Source organism: Canis lupus, chromosome 19, assembly GCF_011100685.1.
Source record: "Canis lupus familiaris isolate Mischka breed German Shepherd chromosome 19, alternate assembly UU_Cfam_GSD_1.0, whole genome shotgun sequence".
Classification (NCBI taxonomy): Eukaryota; Metazoa; Chordata; class Mammalia; order Carnivora; family Canidae; genus Canis; species Canis lupus.
In genome coordinates this window covers 32,915,636-32,927,730 of record NC_049240.1, presented here as the reverse complement: position 1 = coordinate 32,927,730, position 12,095 = coordinate 32,915,636, and the positions used below count along the sequence as shown (strand labels likewise).

At 40.0% G+C, this 12,095-nt stretch overlaps 1 long non-coding RNA gene across 1 annotated transcript; it reads left to right on the top strand.

Moving 5' to 3' along the window:
- Window positions 1-486: 486 nt before the first annotated feature.
- Window positions 487-10,376, top strand: LOC111091156. The gene is made up of 3 exons (XR_005373793.1): window positions 487-1,109; window positions 5,904-6,251; window positions 7,994-10,376. It is a non-coding gene; the product is annotated as an uncharacterized LOC111091156 (long non-coding RNA).
- Window positions 10,377-12,095: the final 1,719 nt, after the last annotated feature.

Genomic DNA, 12,095 nt, shown 5'->3' with positions numbered 1-12,095 from the left:
TAAAAGCACATATCTTCCAAAGTGTCTTAACAACAGAAATGAAGACAATTCAACTGCTTTCAGGTGTAAATGACCTCCCAGGAAGAGAATTTTTAAAAGCTTAAAAAAATATAATATTTCTATGCTGATGAATTCACTTACTCATTTTTTCTCATTAGGTTATCAAATATTTATTGAGTGCTTCCTATGTGCTAGGAAAAGGAAATGCTAGGTGCTGGAAATACAGATGAACAAAACACAGTCTTTGTTCTCAAAGGGCTCACAGCTCATTGGAGAAGACAGACAAGCACACAAGGAAGCATCCAGAAGAGTGGAAAGTGCCCAGAATTAACCCCTCAGGAGGGGGAAGTGAATGACTGAACCCAGGAATGTGGAGGGACTGAATTCCCATCCAGAACATGCTGCTTCTTACATGTTTTCCCTGGAGAAAGATGAAGAACAACAGTCTTTGACATTATGTGAAGGATGTGGGAATGTGAGAGAATATCCATCATGTTGGCAAGCAGGGTTTGGAAGCTTCTCTAAGTTTGGATCTTCTTTAGAAAACCAAGGTTCCCTGTCCCCAACCTCTTACCTCCACCTCCCCACCAAAATGAAAGACCGTGGATGAGCAAGTATGAGACATACAGAACCTGTGGGAACTTGCACTTGGCCATCGGTAATATTTATCCAGACATGCAATCCCTTGGTTCAGCCCTCTAGGAACTCAGGCTAGGCTGTTCTCACTTATTTTCAGGATCCAAAAGAAGTGAGTACTGAAACAACCTTCCATTATCATTAAAAGTGAAGTTCATGGGCATGTATTGTGTCCCACAATAAAAAACCCCAAACTACTAGAAAAAAAGTACTCTAATGTTCTCATTTCTGTAACATGTAATATTAGAGGGTTCACAGATGTCTTGAGGTTGGGCATAGTGTAGAATAATGGTAACTGCTGCCATTTCTTGAGATATTACTATGTGGCAGGTACTGTCTTAAGCACTTCACAGAAATAATCTCATTTAATCTTTTATTATTGTTCTTATTCAATATATTAGGCCTAGAAGTGAGAAATTGGTGTCTCTTTGGAAGCAAAAGAGATTCGTTGTGAGCAGAGTGTGCTCTACAAGGTGGGTAATACCGTGGGATGAGGCTGTGAGGTAGGGAAGGGGTGCGTTCTGAAGAACTAGGAAATGTGGATTGTTTTAATTCAAAGCAAAGCAAGTGCGATTGAGGAATTACCACATCTAAATGTGCCTAGCCAGTAGTAAGTTTTGGCATCGGTACCTCTTTCTCATCCATGAGGTTCCCCAAATATTTTCCTGCTTGGGAAATCCCCTCCAACGGCAGGTCTCTGCACATCAACCAACCAAGTCTTCCCCCTCCCCTCTGCAGATTGGTCCACCGGCAGCTAGGAGAGGGTCACACGTTGCTGCAGGGGTGAGTGAGGAGAAGGCAGCCACCAGCGTTGGCCTCCACCAGGCTCGCCCAGAAAAGGGTTTTCTCTGGGCCTAATTAAGGATGACTTGATGTCTACACAGCTACACTTAAGTCTTTGTTGGCCTGCTATTGTTCCCACTGAGCGTGACAAGGCCTAAAAGCTCTATTCTGGTTGCCTCTGCCAAGTGCCAAAGGGGAAAGAAATTAAAAAAAAAAATCACTACTTTCACTCACTAAACATGCCCATTTACTTGTTTTTCTATTTTATTGCGTGAGTCATTGCTATAAACTCTACATGGTCTATTTTTTTACCCCTTTGATGATAGTGACATTCTAAAGCCAGGTAAGCACTCAAACCATGAAACAGACCTGTAACATATATCCAAAGATTGGTTAAAATTCCAACCAGTGGGCCCCTCCATGTGGATCCTCAGAGGCTCCCAGGCCAGGGAAACCCTTATCACTTCACTCTTCAGAGAACCTCTGAAAGGAAAGTGTGATTACAGTATCTGTCATCCTCATTTTGATGTGTGGTATCAGCCATGTTCTTTCTTTATTCCAAAAATTAGAGTTGCCCAATTCAGCAAATAAAACTGTAAGACACCTAGTTAAATCTGAATTTCAGGTTGACAACAAATGATTATTTAGTATCAATAATTCCCCATATAATTTTTGGAACAGACTTATCCTAAAATATTATTTAACCTGGCAACCCTACCACCAAATCAACTCTATAAACTCACATTGAGTGCTATCTTCAGGCTAAGCACTAGGTGCTGAGGAGTCACACATGAATCAGACACATTTTTCCCTTGAAGGGGTTCAAAGGCCAGGAAGCTGGAGATTAGTAAGCAACAAATAAAAATAAACCTGGAGACTGATCAGAAAACTCAGAGATATCCACTCACCCAAATACTCACACATGCAAAAAACACCAACCAAAAGTAAATTGCATTTAATTATGAATTTCAACATACACAAAAATGCAAATCAATACAATGTTAATACGTAGAAAAGTATTAGGACCACAAAAAAGAAAAGAAAAAAAAAAAAAAACAAGTAGGATCCAAACCTGGAATGCAAGAGGGAGTTCAAAATGCAAATATCTACTAATGTAATACATCACATTATTATGTCAAAAAATTGATAATATCAACATGTAATGAAAAGGAACTTTCCAAGTAAATATTTATTCATGAAATTAAAGAAAAAAATATTTAATAAAATCAGGAATGAGGCGGGGCGCCTGGGTGGCTCAGTCAGATAAGCATCCTACTCTTGGTTTCAGTTCAAATCATGATCTCAAGGTCATCAGATCGAGCCCCACATTGGGCTCCCCACTCAGGGAGAAGTCTGCTTTTCTCCCTCTTTCCTCTGCTCCCAATGCCACTCAGATCCCACTTTCTCTCTCAGATAAAGACATAAATCTTTTTTTAAAAAAATAGTTGGAATATATAGACAAGTATTTAATATGATAAAATACAGAAATAAATGTATTCCTAAATATGAGAAACAACAAAAGTCTTAGAAAAACAGGAATAAAACCTGTGTGTGTGTGTGTGTGTCCCAAACCAAAAGTCAGAATCATACTTAGTGATATAGTAGAAATCTTTTCTTTAAGCTAGGAATGAAATGATGTAGTTATTATCACAATTATTATTTAAAAATTAATCATTACAATTAACCATTGGTAATATTATTAACCATTACAATTGGGCAAAGAAAGAAATAAAAACTAAGGGATATAAATACTTAAAAGGAGATACCAAATCTGTTATATTCAGACAATATAACTAAACACCCAGAAAATCTAAGGTCATTCAAAACTGTTAGAAGAAAATTCAACATAAAAGAAAAAATTCAGTAGAGTGTTGGTTAATAAATGCATGTGCAAAAGTCATCATCATTCTCTATGAAAAGCAAGAATCAATCAGAAAACAGAACAGAATAAAAATTCCAGTAATAATGGCAACCATAGACATAATATCTAGAAGTAAACATAACTTAATCATATGTGCAGGTCCTACATGAAGCAAACTTTAAGAGCGGGATTGCAAAAGTAGCTGTGTGATAATAAAACATGTACTGAGTTCTTAGATAGGAAGCCACAATTTTTTAAATCTATCAGGTTTTATTCAAAATTAATTTCTAACTTGCAATCTTAATGAAAATGTCAAGACGGGTTTTTTTTAGCTTGACAAAAATATGTGAAATTTACCTGAAAAAATAAACTTTCGAAAAAGAAGTAGGATCAGAGGAGACTAGTTTGAATGTTTATTCAAGTGTATTATATAGTTACAGTAAATATTATACTTTGGGCCTGAAGAAAACAATTTCAGGGGCAAAAATCAATGGGATGGAATGGAAAGAACAAAAATATATGTGGGCGCTAAATAAAAGATAAAACGTTTAAAATTTGTTGGATAAACAGAGAATGTTTTAAATTGATGAATAGTAGACATAAAAAGTTCCACTAGTTTCAGGTGTAAGATTATTTTTAAAGATACTACAATTGGGGATGCCTGGGTGGCTCAATCGATTAAGCATCCTGGTTCTGATTCAGGTCATTATCTCAGGGTCCTGGGATCCAGCCCTGCATCAGGCTCTGTACTCAATGTGAAGATTTTCTCTCTCCATCCCCTTCTCCCTCTGCTCCTCTCCTCATTCGTACACTCTCTCTTTCTCTCAAAATAAATAGATCTTTAAAAAAGATACTGTAATTGAACCACAGATTTAAACATGTAAAAACACAGTTATGTAAGTTTGCAAAAGAAGCTTTCTTTCATAAAGGAGACACATAATTTGGAAACTATAAAAGAATAGCCTGGCAATGTTGATTAATTAAAAATATAAAGGGAGAAGAAATGGGTGGGAAATATCAGAAAGGGAGACAGAACGTAAAGACTGCTAACTCTGGGAAACGAACTAGGGGTGGTAGAAGGGGAGGAGGGCGGGGGGTGGGAGTGAATGGGTGACGGGCACTGGGTGTTATTCTGTATGTTAGTAAATTGAACACCAATAAAAAAAAAAAAGAAAAAATAAATAAAAAAAAAAAAAAAAAAATATAAAGCATCTGTAAGCAAAGCTATATATAGAAAGTGAAAAAAGAAGAAAAATATTTTTATACATATCAAAAAGGGCTATTGTGTTTTAATTAACAAAGAGCTCATAAAAAGCACTGAAAATAAAGAATAACAACCACTCCAAAAAAATGTATGAAGTGGGGCCCCTGGGTGGCTCAGTGGTTGAGCCTTTGCCTTTAGCTCAGGTCATAATCCTGGGGTCCTGGGATTGAGTCCTTCATCAGACTCTCTCTCCTTAGGGAGCCTGCTTCTCCCTCTGCCTATGTCTCTGCCTCTTTCTCTGTGTCTGTCATGAATAAATAAAATCTTTAAAAAAATGTATGAAGCTTGTGAATAAGCAACTAACAAAAATAGAACGGACAATTTCTCTTTATTTATTAAGATCAGCAGTAATTCTGTGTAACTTACCAGATGGGCAAAAATTAATGGATTTGGTAACATCTAAAGTATGCAATTTGCATGGATAAATTAGCTTTATACGTCATTGGTGGGCATATAAGTTAGGATAACCTTTCTAGAGGACTGGATCTGGGTGATATCTATCAGAACTAGAAATGCATGCTTGCTCCCCTTGACTGCTGAGATCACTTGTAGGAATTTATCTTTCAAATACATGTATTTTTATAAACATTTGCCAAAGTATATTTACTAGGTTATTCACTAAAGTATTTTTTTTGTAATTCTGGGGGAAAAAAGTAGAAACATAGTGCCCACTGGTTAAGATACTGGTTAAAACCATCATGATACATCTGTTTGATGGACAAATAGGAAACCAGTGAAAAGAATGGGGCATGAGGTGTATGGTAATATAGAAAAATCCCTGGAGAAGTGTTAGTGTGAAAACCTAAAGTGGAGGTGAATGGTGCAGTATAGTCTCATGTGAAAAAAACATATGTTTTATATATAACATAAATAGAAATACACATGAATATAATATTATGCATATAAATACGTATAGATAAGGACTATCTATGATATTCATATACCAGTAAACACAAACTTTTTTTAATAAGAACAAAAAATATTCATTGTTTTGAGCACTAGGAATAGAGATTGAGAGTCAGAAGAGAGGCAGATTCCATTCCATTTTCTGCCTTTCTGCATGCTTTGAATTTCCTAAGCATCCACATGTATAGCTTTATATTTTGCCCCCATGCCACCTGGAATTATCTGGGGCTGTGGGATTAAAGACAATTTTCTAAAAAATTATCTGTATTTTAAAAGATCAGATGCACTTTATTTCTGATGTTAGGAGTAAATGCAAGGGTGAGTGTTCGGGTTCTGTAACACCTGATGCTACCAAGCTCAGACTTATTCTCTTGCTCTGTCTCCCGCTCCCAGCAGGACAGCTCAAGGTCTGCATTTTACTCCTCACTTCTCTGCCTCCCTCCACCTTCCTAGGTTCCTGCTGAGGTCCGAGCAAAGATGGACACCTGCTTCTGTTGGGTTAACTGGCCCAGTCATGGCTTCAGTCTCTTGCATCTGCCAGGCTCCTGGATGTTTCTTCTTTGGCCCCCCAAGGCTGGTCTGGAAACCTCCACCCTGTGCCTGTGCAGCACCAGCCTCCACCCAGCCGGGTCCCTCCGGAGTGAACTTCCCAGGGATGCTGAGCCCCACGTGGAAGTCAGTGAGGCTTAGGTCATCAGCACTGCTTCTTGCTGGCTAAAGACCCTGCTTCCCTTCTCCAAGCCTCAGTACCTTCCACTGTCCAATGGGGATAATAGGATCTTCCTCCTAGCTCTGCTGCAGGTATTCTGGGAAATAATATATGTCCTCTAGTCAGTGAGCAGGAAAAGCTAGCTTTCTTTGGCTTTTTATTTCCCCTTATTTTCCCATAGTTTTCTTTCCTTTTGGTGGTGTGGGGAGGGGAATGAAAGCTATTGCTATGTCACCGACCAATGTGACAGAGTTATGATGTGACTTACTTAGCAATGACAGCCTAGGACATCCTCCCAATCCTGGCCATCCCTCCATGACCAGGGATCTGAGTCTGGGAGCTTCACTATCCCAGTGGCTGATGGACTCCCAGAAGCTCTCCTGGGGTGAGTTCAGGCTTTTGCGGATCCGTATTTCTTCATCATTTGATTTACAAGACACACACCTATGACCCGTAGGTCTCTGGGCATGGGCATCCAAATAGAAAAGAGCCATTAAAATTCAATTGAAACTGGTGGGTAAAGTTCTAAGTGTGCAGTGAGCCAGGGGCCTGGAGATGGAAATTCTCTATGAAGCGGCATCACCAGCCCCAACCTTGCACAGGTGTGGACAGACTGCAGTCCTTGCTTTGATTCTCAGCCCAGAGCCATGGGATGAGATCTTATTGCCATTAACGTTAGGGAGAATTCAGTTTTTGTTTCTTTTCTTTGGAACTTTACTACTCACCTTTAAGATGATTCAAGTAAATACATAATTTTAAAGTCTGTGCTCTTTAAAAAGATAGGAAAGAAATGCAGATGGTCTGTACAGGTTATGGGTGCTCCCTCTGGAGTCCATTTACCTGCCCACAAACCCCATGTCTGCTGCTGAGAAGCAGGGCAGCCTGTGAATCTCTGAAGCTTTTGCCTGTAAACTGGGATCATAACATTCTCTACCTTTGGATCAAATTAAGCAACAAACACAAAGCACCTGGCAAGGACCAGGCAAACAGCATGCACAAGTTGTTTTGTCCATCACTATTATGGATTAACGCCATAGGAAGTGAATTAAAAGTGAACTCCACAGGCAGAGTGCCTAGGGTTTTAATACAGACTCTTCCATTTGCTGACTGTGTGATTTTTGTCATTACTTAACCTCTCCGAGCCTCAGTTTACTCCTCTGGGAAATAGGAATGAAAATGGTCTCCACATCAGGTAGTTGTTGTGAGAGTTAAATGAGTTAATTAATATGTGACAAGTGCTATTTAAAGCCTAGTGCATAGTAGGTACTATAAAAACACTGTTTTTTAAAGTATTATTAATGACAAACACCCAATTGAAGGAGCCCAGAAGAGCAACATGAAGAAAATATGTATACATGCATATGGCCAACCTTAATGGAAGTCGATAGAAGGCAATGAGATGTCAGAAAACAAATTTTATAAACAGAAAAATAGAATCGATAAACACACTGAAATGAAATAAGCACACACACACACACACACACACACACACACACACTACCGGAAATGGAAGCCTTGGGTGAGCAACAAAGGAAGGGGAGACACATCAATGAGATCAGGAACAGTGAGCACGGGGGTTTCCAAAACTGAGTGTGGAAGTGGCTGCGGTTGGAGGTGGGCCCAGCACAGCCAGTAGCTGATGGCGGCCTTGCTGGCAGAAAGCCCACTTCAGAGACTTGCAGTCTGCCTCTACATGGGGTTGCTTCTACCTCTCCCCCTCCTGGGTACCGGCCACCTGGTGCCAGCTGTGCTACCCCAGGCAAGTGCTTTCTTTGTCATCACCTGTCTCTGTGGATGTCTGAAAGAGACCTAATGTTGGCACTGTCTTCCCCAGGAGACCTCCCTCAGAACTCTTCCTCCCTCTCCACACATGGCCCAGACCACCCAGCTTCTCCAGCAGCTCCCCACCTGGCAGCACACCCATGGACCATCTTCAGCCTTGACACCTGACCTGAGTGGTGAAAGAGATTTTCATCCTCCTCATGCAGTCTATCTTCTGAGTGACCCCAGCACCAAAGACTTTGAGAAATGGATGTGAATCAATAAACATGATTCTTTGCCAGATACTTGAAAAATATTGGACTGGTGTGATAGTATGTTAGGGGGTACAAGAGAAATGATTGACTTCCTGCTGCTTTCTAGGAGCTCAAAAGAGTGGAAGGGAGAAACAGTTCAGATATAGGATGCGACCAAGACTAAGTCAAGAGAGCAATCAATGGAGTGTTTGCCAAATCCAAGTGTTTGCCCCTGGCAGTGAGTGCTATGAGCACACCTGGAAAGGAAGAGCCAGCCCTACTACAGGGAGAAAGGAACTCTTTGAAGGACCTAAGACATGGTGGATGGACATGCAGGTGCGAGACCACAGGGTCAGGCACTACGGAGGTATCTAGCTCTCCTCCTACCCAGCTCTTGGTTATAAAATGTGAAGTGCTCACTCATTTAGTCTTCACAACACCCTTGTGTGGAAGGTACCGTGATCAGGGCCATATCATAAATGAGGAGACCCAAACCCAAGGGATGAGTGGCCTGTGGTCTCACAGTTGTCAAACACAAAGGTAAGGCTCAGATCTGTGCCCCTGACTTCCTAGCTGTGCTGCCAGGTGAGATAGTGTGTGTATTCAGAGTTGGCATTACTAGCAGCCTGATTCTTTAATCTTAAATTGGAGGTAATAACCCTACCCCATGGGGGTGTGGGGGCCTAAATGAGATAAGGTAGATAAAGTCTCTGGTTTATAGTGGGTGTTGAGATGTTCCCGGCTGTCCTGTCCTCAGTTCCCTCAAACCTACCTTGAGCATTATGCACTGATATGTTAGTTCATAGCACGTGTGGTCACCATTTCTGGAAGGACCATGAGATTTTCAGGTCTTTGCTTGGTTTGCATAGGTTACTTCTACCTGGGATGCATTTTCCTTCTGTTTCCAGGCTTCCAAAAGTGGGAAGCCTCCAAGTACCCATTTAGGAAGCTTTTACCCTGGGAAATCTCTAGTTCTCTCCAGTTGTAAGTGGCTTTTCTTCCCTCTGGTACCCTGGGGTCTTCTGTATGGCCTGCTTGAGCATCCTGGGTCTCAGCTATGCCGCGTAGAAAAGGGGACAAAAACAGTCACCCCATAGGAGCTGTGCAAAGTATGTTATACTTGAGAAAACAAAAGAAGAACCTAATAAGTGGTATCTATTATTCTATTATCATTATTACTTGACATATTCTTTCTCTGTTTTTTTTTTTTTTTTTTTCTCTCCTAGATGAGGGATCCCAGGGTAGGGATATTGTTAAATAATGCTTTATTTTTTCTACAATGCCCAGCACAGAGCCTGGAATGTAAGAGGTGCTCAGTGACTGACTATAGAAGGGAACAAATATCAAGCTAGAGATTACACAATGGAGGAGATTGGCCTGGATTCACAGGAATGAGGCTCTGTTCACACCTGCTGTGTTAGGTGCTTACATTTTGCAAAGCCTCCTGCTAAGTGCTCTAGAGTATGGGAAGAAACTTCGATGCTGTCTGGCCCCAGGGATTAGCCTTCTGGTTGGGACTAAGCAAGAGAATCCAGGACATGGTTTATCAGCAAAGTACAGGATTCCAGAAGCACTGAGGCTGCCCTTGGAAAAGCTGTGAACAAGGTCCAGCAGAACACGAATCCTATGGCTACAGTGATATTCCCTTTTCTCAACTACTGCTAAATGTCCTGTACCCAGTCAAGTGTCATGGGGCCGCATAAAGCTCACCATGGATTTAATGAATGAAATGTGGAAATAATCCTGAGGAGGGGGAGAGAAATGGTGTGGATTACTGGGGAAGGAACAGAAAGGTGTTTTATAAGTAGAGAGAAACTGAAGTAAAAAAAAAAAAACAAACTCAGAAAAAACTTGACTATGAGCAGATGTTGGGTAGCAGAAGTTTTGCTGGCAAAATACTGGGGACAAATTGTATATCCAATAATAGAAAAGTGGTTTTGTAAATTATGACACTCCACTAAATGTCATTATATAAGGGCATTAAAAAATTAAGTTTGCAAAGACCTTATAACAAGATAGGATTGTTAGTGACAAATGCAATGATAGAAAATCGTATGACCCTAAAATTATGGCTATTAAAGCTAAATAAAAAGACTAAGAGCAAGCACAGGAAACTATTAGAAGCGTCCTTACATCCTAGGTTTATGAATGATTTTTCTCCTCTCTTTGTTCTGTTTTTTTGGATTTCTTAAGATTTCTATGGCCATGCCCAATTTTTAATATGTAAAAACAATGAAATCATAAACTTGAGTTGTATAACAGATCTACATTAATTAAAGTATTTTCTAGAAATAAGCAGGCTCCTGGAGTTTATATTCACAAACTCTAGTGCAATGTGTGTAAGTATCCCTTCCCTTTCCTGATTTTGATAATGGAGAAGACACTGAATATGATTTGGTACGTCATATTTTAAGGTGTGTATGTGAGAATCTCTCTCTGTGTCTCTTGAGATTATCACATGTTTATATCCTTATGATATGCATACACACACACACACACACACACACACACGCACACCGAATCAGAATGCATTTGAGGTGGGGAAAGATAGACAGATGGCTAGACTGGTAGGTAATAGAATAGGATAGACCCCTAGTGGGTGCTGGCAAGTTCAAAGGGGTGTTACAGACTGAGGCAAGATATCCTAGCAAAAACACATCCTGTCTCTGAAATGGACTCAAAGTTTGAGAAAGAAATGGGACAACAGAGACTATTTGTGGTTTTCTTCCTTCCTGCCTCTCAATCTCTGTCTCTCTGTCTCTGTCTCTCTCTTTCGTGCACACACGTGTGTGTGCACACACACACACACATCCTCTCCTCTCTCTCCCTCCTCATCCTTTCCCCTCTGACTGATGTATGAGTTGTCCAGCCCTGAGGCAGCAGCAGCTGAAGAACACTGTCCCTGGGCATTTTGCCGGCTAGAAAAAGGCAGTCAGGGCTTTGGTGAAATGTTTCTGACAATGACAAAAGCCCAAAGTGGTCAACACGGGCAGAGTTTTTGAGAGAAAAGACCTATTTTTAGACCTGTCTGGGCGGGGCTGTGCTTTGAAAATAATTATTTAAGATTGAGTGTAATTCATTTAATGTGTAAGGAAGTTACTAATTTCATAGAGAAATAAAGATCCTCAGAACCCAGGTTCCTCTGAGCTCTACCTCAGCCTTAGCCTGGGGTGATCACTAACTCCTTTGGTGAGAAGATAATTTTATTTTAATTCTCATGCAATAGCTGAGAAACTTCCATACAAATGCCAACTATCAATCTTTATGAGTAAATTATTGTCCTCACAATTAGGGTGTGGTACAGGAGAGGATGACATACTTTAGGAGCTATAAAGCTTCTCGGATATAATTTTCTTCCTAGGCCATTATGAACATAACAACCTTTTTTTTTTTAATAGCTTAAGCTACTGAAAGGGTAAAAAGAAAAGATTTCAGCAACAGCGCAGATACCACTTTGGTAAAGGAGGACCAACCAGATTTCACTTTTTTGTTCCATCTTACGAAGAAAAATGACTTTCCCCCCACACCTTAAAATGTGAATGAATTAATTTGACTTTGAAATTCTCCTGACACTCCTTGAGGTAACTAGAGCTGCATGTGGTCAAATCGGATTTGGCAAGCAAGACTTTTCCAAGCTCTCTCTTTTTCTTTCTTCTCTTTCTTTTCTTTCTTTCTTCTCTTTTCTTTCTTTCTTTCTTTCTTTCTTTCTTTCTTTCTTTCTTTCTTTCTTTCTTCTTTCTTCTTCTTTCTTTCTTTCTTTCTTTCTTCTTTCTTTCTTTCTTTCTTTCTTTCTTCTTTCTTTCTTTCTTTCTTCTTTCTTTCTTTCTTTCTTCTTTCTTCTTCTTTCTTTCCTCTTATTTCCCTTCTTTTCCAGCAGACTTGCTTGCAAAGACCCCCCCACCCAACTCACTGGAGAAACAC